We start from the raw sequence: 8,110 nt of genomic DNA on the forward strand, positions 1-8,110 counted from the left end.
ATATATATATATTCTGTTTCAGGATCAAGATAGATGATTTTCTAAGAAAGAAAAAAATATATCTATATCCTTAATGACTTGAGGCGTCACCAGCTTTCATCAGACCTGTACAACCAGTTTTTGCAGAAATGAGCAGCACCCATGAAGCAAATACTGTAACTCTATTRGAAAAGTAGCATTTTTTTTTACTTTTCAGTCAGTTAATGTGTCAGAAACCCAGTTTTCTTCTTTAACCTGTACATGTAGCAAACATCAGTGTTTCATTTTAAACTGAATCAGTATTTTAATCAATGTGTTCAGAAACAGGAAATATGTGTTAAGAAAGCAAAATGGACTTTTCTACTCAGCATTTACCAAACCTCATCAAACTTTCACATTAAAAAAAACTGAATCTAAATAGATATTAGAATAAGTGAACTGTAACATGTTGAAATTTAACATCTTTTTTCTTTGCAGCAGAATCAGTTACTGTAGATTACAGCAGAAGACAACATGGCTGCTGCGGAAACTTGTGAGTTTATTTGGAATTAATCTGTGAAATTTACTTTCCAGTTTATTGTTCAGTAAATGAAGGTTATAAATGTTAAACACTTTAAAATATAATACTTGGCACAGTTCTTATCTTTAGACATTTAAATCTAATAGAATGGTTATTAATAAACTTCATATGCATGAAGCCTGTGTGAACTCTTATGAAGGTGAAGTTAAAAGGAGAACTTTGGTCAGATATGTTGAAAGTTATGTTTTGAGAGAAAATAATTTTTAAAAGCAAATAAAGGCTGCAGAGTCTCCAGAAATAAACCTTTTTAAAGAGATCTTGTTAAATTGCTATTGACAAAGATCCTTAACATGTTTATTGGAGATGCTTAATGTAGATTTAGGTAACTCCCTGGGTCTCTGCCTGGCAGAGTGGCAGCCATCTTTGTAGTTTTTATTTGTAGTCCCTTTTTTGTAGTCATCTTAAGTAGGATTGACCCCAGAAGTTAATCAGTTAAAGAAACTCGTTCACTTATTTCCTGCGAGTTTCATTACGATCCTGCCATTAGTTCATGATATCTTGCTAACGATAAGACACAAGATGTTTATTTTAAAACTCAAAGCTCTGTCACAGAGATGGTGGAAACAGCTTCAGTCAATTGCAGAATTGATGTGATTTTATAATCAGTATTGATTTTCATAATTTGTTAATCTTTTGCAGTCAGTGGTTTAGACAGAAGTCCGGAGGAATCATAAAAGCATTCCATCCCAGTTAGATAAGAACCAAACATCAGCTGATGGAACCCAACAGCTTGTCCTTGAAAAGTAACAGAGCAGAGCTCTGCGTGTTGTCTGAATGGGTATAATAGCTTTTGACTTCAGAAACAGATTCAGACAGGCTGGAGCTACGGACACTGTCTCCAGGTGATGTGGGTTTAAGATTGTCCTGCTGTTTCTCTGAGAGCTCTTAGAAATTACTGTGGTTGTCTTGTGTCAATGTCTGGTGGTAATAAATTCACTTAAAACTAATTTTAACTTCCAGTGCAATTTTCTCAGTTTAGCTGTTCTCAGACAAACAAACTTGGGGAGATCAACGGTGAGCCAAAGATGGAAATCCTGGTCTCAACATTACAACCTTATGACCTCAGATTAAACAAAGTTTTCATTACGGTGATTTTGGTTCTGTAGATTGTGTTAAATAGGTCAAAAATAATTATCAGGTACGAGGTTTTAGTCAAAGTTTTGAGCAATGCAATGACAATCAGACCCAGAGACAGAATAAAAAAGCAAGTGCTTTTATTTACATGTGATGGGGTTTTGGGGTTCAGTCCTGGAAGGGAAGAAGGTCTGGGTGAGTAATGGAGCAGATAAATAAATGAAGAGGATTTTGCAAGGGAATGAGTTTTGTTCTTACAGGAGGGAGGTGAAGGCTCAGCACTGAGGAGTAGGTCCAAGGTTTCCAGGTGAGAAGAGGGTCTCTGAGGTAAGTGGTGTTNTAGGTCCAAGGTTTCCAGGTGAGAAGAGGGTCTCTGAGGTAAGTGGTGTTTCCAGTTAGAGGCAGACAGGCAGCGCAGCACGAGGACAGGTGAGTGGCTGTCCTTCAGGGGCTTCAGGATTACAAGAGGAAGATCGTCCAGGTAGAGATCAAAAGGCATCTGAGCACGAAGAACAGGATTATAAAAACTCTAAGAAAAACTCATAGAGGGGCTGAGAATCATACCAAAGGTAAACGATGCATCAGTGAAGAACTGATCTTCAGGTCCTCCTTATGAAGCCAACAGTGATGAACCAGATTAGTAGCAGCTGCAGCCACTTGGAGGTGGTAGCCAAACGGGTGAGAACATCAAAAAACACTGAATGCCTCAGTACTCCCTCCTCAAACATCGCCTCCAGGCGATTTAGGGCGCTTCTCAGGGTGGTCCTTGTAGAAGGTGGAGATGAGGTTGGCATCCAGGGTAAAGGATCTGGGGATCCGTGAGCGTTCCTCTGGTCCGTCCCCTTCCCAGTCCACCAAATATTGAAAACCACGCCCACGGCGCTGAACATCCAGAATACTCCTCACGGTGTACGCAGGGTGGTTAACGACGAGCTGGGCGGGTGGAGGGGCAACGGTAGGAGGGCACAGAGGACTTTCAGAAACAGGTTTAATTTGTGAAACATGAAAAGGAGGATGGATTTTCATAGCAGAGGGTAAACTGAGTTGAATGGCAGAAGGATTGATTATAAGTTCTATGGGAAATGGTCCAATGAAAACTGGGTGCAGGCTTTCTTGGGGTATCCTTTATGTTGATGTCGTGGGTGGATAGCCATACCTACTTGGTATGTAGGGGCTGGGATGCGATGCCTATCAGCAAACTTCTTATTTTGTTGAGCAGTGCGGAGGAGTGCATCCTTTGTCTCCAGATACGGCAACAGCGGCGTAGATGAAGTTGAACAGATGGGACTAGGATTTTGGACTCCTGGCTGGGAAACAGAGGTGGATTATAACCGAGAGAAGCCTCAAAAGGAGAAAGACCGGTGGCAGAGGAATTATGGCAGTTATGAGCCTATTCTACCCAGGGTAAGTGTTTGCACCAGGTGGATGGGTTGCTATTGGTTACGCACCTGAGGGCTGCCTCCAGCTCCTGGTTACATATTTCTGACTGGCCGTTGGACTGCGGATGATAGCCAGAGGTGAGACTAACCTTAGCACAGAGGGCATTGCAGAAAGCCTTCCAGACTCGGGAAATGAACTGGGGTCCTCGATCTGAGACGATGTCCAATGGGATACCATGCAGACGTAAGATGTTGTTAACCAGGAGCTGGGCAGTTTTGAAAGCAGTCAGGAGTTTTTCCAGGGGGACAAAATGGGCTACTTTGGAGAAACGATCTATTATAGTTAAGATGACAGTTTTACCTTCGGATGGGACAAACCAGTCACAAAGTCCAAAGTAATATGGGACCAGGGCTGCCCAGGTGTAGGAAGAGGTTGGAGGAGTCCAGTTGGCTGTTGGTGGTGACTTTTGTTCCTGGCACAGGTGGGACAGGCAGTGACACTCTTTGATGTCTGAGTTCATCGTGGGCCACCAGAAATGTCTTTTGGAAAATGAGAGCATGTGAGAAATGCCAGGGTGTCAAGTAAAACAATGGGTGTGGATCCAGTCCAGGACCTTACTCACGGTGGCCTTGGGAACAAATTTCTTTCCAGCTGGTCCTGTGCCCGGATCAGGTTCAGACCTAAGAGCATCAGAGATGTCCTTCTCAATGCTACAGGTGAGAGCTCCCACAAAACAGGAAGCCGGGAGGATGTTGGATTCGGTCTTGGAGTTCTAGAGGATGAGTACTGTCTAGACAAGGCATCTGGTTTTACATTTCTGGAACCTAGGATATAAGAGATAGTGAAATTAAAATGGGGAAAAAAAACAGTGGCCAGCGGGCATGCCTAGAGTTAAGTCTTGGCGTTTTACAGGTAGGCAAGGTTCTTGTGATCTGTCCAGATCATGAATGGTACCTCTGCTCCCTCCAACCAGTGACGCCACTCTTCCAAAGAGAGTTTAATTGCCAACAGCTCTGTTTACCACATCATAGTTCTGTTCAGCTGGRGAAAGGCATTTAGAAAAAAATGCACACGGGTGAATCTTATTGTCGATTTTGGATCTTTGAGAAAGGACTGCACCCACTCCAAGATCAGATGCGTCCACCTCGACAATAAACTGGTTGGTAGGATCTGGGTGGCACAGGATGAGAGCAGTAGAAAATAGAGCCTATAACTCACCAAAAGCTGCGTCTGCATCTGGAGTCCATTTAAATGTCTTGAGTGGAAGACAATTGGGTGAGGGGTGCTGCCACCTTGCTGTAGTTCTTTATGAAACGCCGATAAAAGTTGGCGAAGCCCAGAAATCGCTAAAGTTGTTTTGATCAGAAGGAGTGGGCCAACTGGTGACAGCTTTTACCTTGTCAGGATCAGTACAAAAATGTCCTTTGTCAAAAATGAAGCCCAGAAAAGAGACAGGTTACATGAAATTCACACTTTTCAGCTTTGGCAAATAGTTTTCATACAACTGTTGTAGGACAGCTCAAACATGTGACTTGTGTTCAGATTCATCTCAGGAGTAGATCAAACTATCGTCTAAATAGACGAACACAAAATCATTTAAAAAATCCCTCAGAATATCATTGATGAGAGCCTGGAAGACAGCAGGGGCGTTGGTGAGTCCAAATGGCATCACCAGGTATTCAAAATGCCCTAATGGTGTTTTAAAAGCCGGCTTTCACTCATCCCCCTTCTTTATTCTTACCAAATGATAAGGGTTTCTAAGGTCAAGTTTAGAGAAAATGGTTGCAGAGTATAGCTGTTCATGGACAGAATCTATCAACAAGAAGAGGATATTTGTTCTTGACAGTAATTTGGTTCAGGCCACGGTAGTCTATGCAAGGTCTGAGTGTTTAGTCTTTTTTTCCTCTACAAAAAAGAACCCTGCACCCAAAGGAGAAGTGGAGGGGTGGATAATACCAGAGGCTAAAAAGTCTTCAATATACTCCTTCATAGATTCTCTCAGGCCCTGACAGATTATATGATTGAATAGAGGGAAGAGGTGCGCCAGGTAGCAGTTTGAGTGCACAATCATATGGTCAATGAGGAGGAAGTGACAAAGCCTTTTGTTTACTAAAAACTGGGGCTAAGTCATGATAGACTTCAGGAACTTCAGATAAGTCCACCTCAATCTGATCTCTCTTTAACAGAGCAGGTTATGGCAGAGCGTAAACAGTTTTGAAGATAGTATTTACTCCAGCTTTCTATTCTCTTCTCTGGCCAGTTGAACACAAGGTTATGTTTAGTCAACCATGGAAATCCAAAAACCAATTGGGGACAGGTAGATTTAAAAAAAAATACTCACCTACTTCATGGTGATTACCAGAGATGATTGCGTGGAGGTCTGAGACACAGGCATTTATATGGGAGATGACTTGTCCACTTATCCCAGCCACCGTGCGAGGAGAATCGAGGGGTTCAGTAGGAAGCTGAAGTTGTTCCACCAGATCGTTTGAAATCAAGTTCTGTTCAGCTCCGGAATCCACTAAAGCTGATATGGGGAGTTTGATTTGTTTGTGAATGATGGTGGCAGGCAATGATAACAAAGAAGCAGGGGAGAAGCCATCAGAACCCATCAAAGTCCCCTGATTTAATGACTGGTTGGTCCGTTTCCCCGGACCGGACAGGTAGCGAAAAAGTGCCCTTTGTTCCCACAATAGATACGTACTTTAGCTGCAATTCACCTCTGTCTCTCCTCGGGAGTTAGACGTGTCCAACCCACTTGCATCGGTTCCGGTTCAGGAGGTGGTGAGTGATGAGTGGTAGGAACCTCAACAGCAGGGAGGAAACGGAGAGGCAGAGGATTGTGGGAAGTGGAGTCTCTCTTCTTCGTTCTATCAATCTGTTGTCGATTCTGATAGCAAGAGAAATTAACTCATCCAAACTCCCAGGTTCATCCCGGGAAGCCAGTTGGTCCTTAAGAGAATCAGAAAGGGAGTTAAACGTACCCTTGAGTGCCAACTTGTCCCATCCAGATTCCTCAGCCAGAATGCGGAAGTCGATCGAGTGATCCGAAACCGATCTCCGACCTTGTCTCAGTGTCAACAAGTGTTTGGCTGCTTCTTCCTGCTGGAGGGGATGGTCAAAAACTTTTTGAAACTCCTGAATAAATAATTGAGAAGTTAAAGTTTCCATAGAATGTGAAGCCAAAAATGCTTGTGCCCACCGTAATGCTTTGCCCTTTAATGCTGAGACTATGTATGTAATTCGGGCAGAGTGATTGGGAAATAGAGATGGAGAACGAGAAAGAGCCAATCTGCATTGCAGCAGAAATCCCCCACAATGTTCGGGGTTACCTTCAAAGAACTCTGACAGTCTCAGGTCAGGCTCACGACCAGGAGTGGCGATGGTTGAACTCTGGGGAGCCGCAGAGGATTGAGCAGAAACTGTGGAAGGAGTTTAATTACTGATTTTGGTATCAAGAGAGGCAAGGCGATTAGACACTTGATCTAATAAGGAACCCATAGACTGCTGCATCCGAAATAATTGATGAAACATATCATGGCGAGTCATTCTAGTTTCTAGTTTCAAGGGATCTTAAGGGCTGTTTGTCACTGGCACTGCTCTTTGACATACTGATGCATACTATCAGGTACGAGGTTTTAGTCAAAGTTTTGAGCAATGCAATGACAAACAGACCCAGAGACAGAATAAAAAAGCAAGTGCTTTTATTTACATGTGATGGGGTTTTGGGGTTCAGTCCTGGAAGGGAAGAGGGTCTGGGTGAGTAATGGAGCAGATAAATAAATGGAGAGGATTTTGCAGGGAAATAAGTTTTGTTCTTACAGGAGGGAGGTGAAGGCTCAGCACTGAGGAGTAGGTCCAAGGTTTCCAGGTGAGAAGAGGGTCTCTGAGGTAAGTGGTGTTTCCAGTTAGAGGCAGACAGGCAGCGCAGCACGGGGACAGGTGAGTAGCTGTCTTTCAGGGGCTTCAGGATCACAAGAGGAAGATCGTCCAGGTAGAGATCAAAAGGCATCTGAGCACGAAGAACAACAGGATTATAAAAACTCCAAGAAAAACTCATGGAGGGGCTGAGAATCATACCAAAGGTAAACGATGATCAGCGAAGAACTGATCTTCAGGTCCTTCTTATGAAGCCAACAGTGATGAGCCTGATTAGTAGCAGCTGCAGCCACTTGGAGGTGGTAGCCAATCAGGAACCAAACAGGTGAGAACATGAAAAAACACTGAATGCCTCAATAATATTAAACATATGAGATGAATAATGCAAAGCTTGTATAGGAAAAACTAAAATTCCGTGCTTCTTGGTTTAGTTAACTTACTTAACTTTTAAATTATAAAAATAGAAACAAGCAAAAAGAAAATACTGTAAAGTAGTTACTTATTTGAACAGGAAAATCATTTATTAACTTCAATTTTTTATGAACATATAAATTAGTCCATCTTGATTATTATACATTTCTTTTGTTTTTGTGAAGTAATGAAATGTGAGAGGGTGGACATTTACAAGCTGCAGCTTCAATATTTCTCTGACTGGTTATATTTTTGTCTTAGACTTTGCTAATCAGTACATTTGATTTTTGCTTGTTTATTTTTTCTTTTTTATTGTTTGTTTTTTAAATATTGTTCTTTTGTTGCTTCACTTGTAATTTTAAAATAAAACATTCAAATTAAAGTAGTTAAAACTCACTGAAGGCAGACTAAGCAGATTTCAGAAAGAAAAAAAATCTAATAATATTTTGATATGTGTGTACAGATCCAGACTGGAAACGTAGCAGAAGCTATGAAATACTGCCACCAGACAGTAAGTAAAAAGAAGGAAATAAATTTTAATTTGATGTTTCACATGTTTTAGATTTACCACATTTAGTGTTTAATAATCAAACTGGTGTGTGAATAACTGCAGTTTGATCATTTTATACTGCATTAGTTTGGTGTTAGTCCTCTTATCTTAAATGATAAGTTACAAGTTTATATTTGACAGTAACAGTTTACCAGTGACTACAAGGCCATACTGTTGTGATTATTGTATGAAGATAAGACCATCCCAGTCCTACACTGTTCAACACCTGATCACACACACACACACACACACACACA

Source organism: Austrofundulus limnaeus, unplaced genomic scaffold (assembly GCF_001266775.1).
Source record: "Austrofundulus limnaeus strain Quisiro unplaced genomic scaffold, Austrofundulus_limnaeus-1.0 Scaffold639, whole genome shotgun sequence".
NCBI classification, from domain to species: Eukaryota; Metazoa; Chordata; class Actinopteri; order Cyprinodontiformes; family Rivulidae; genus Austrofundulus; species Austrofundulus limnaeus.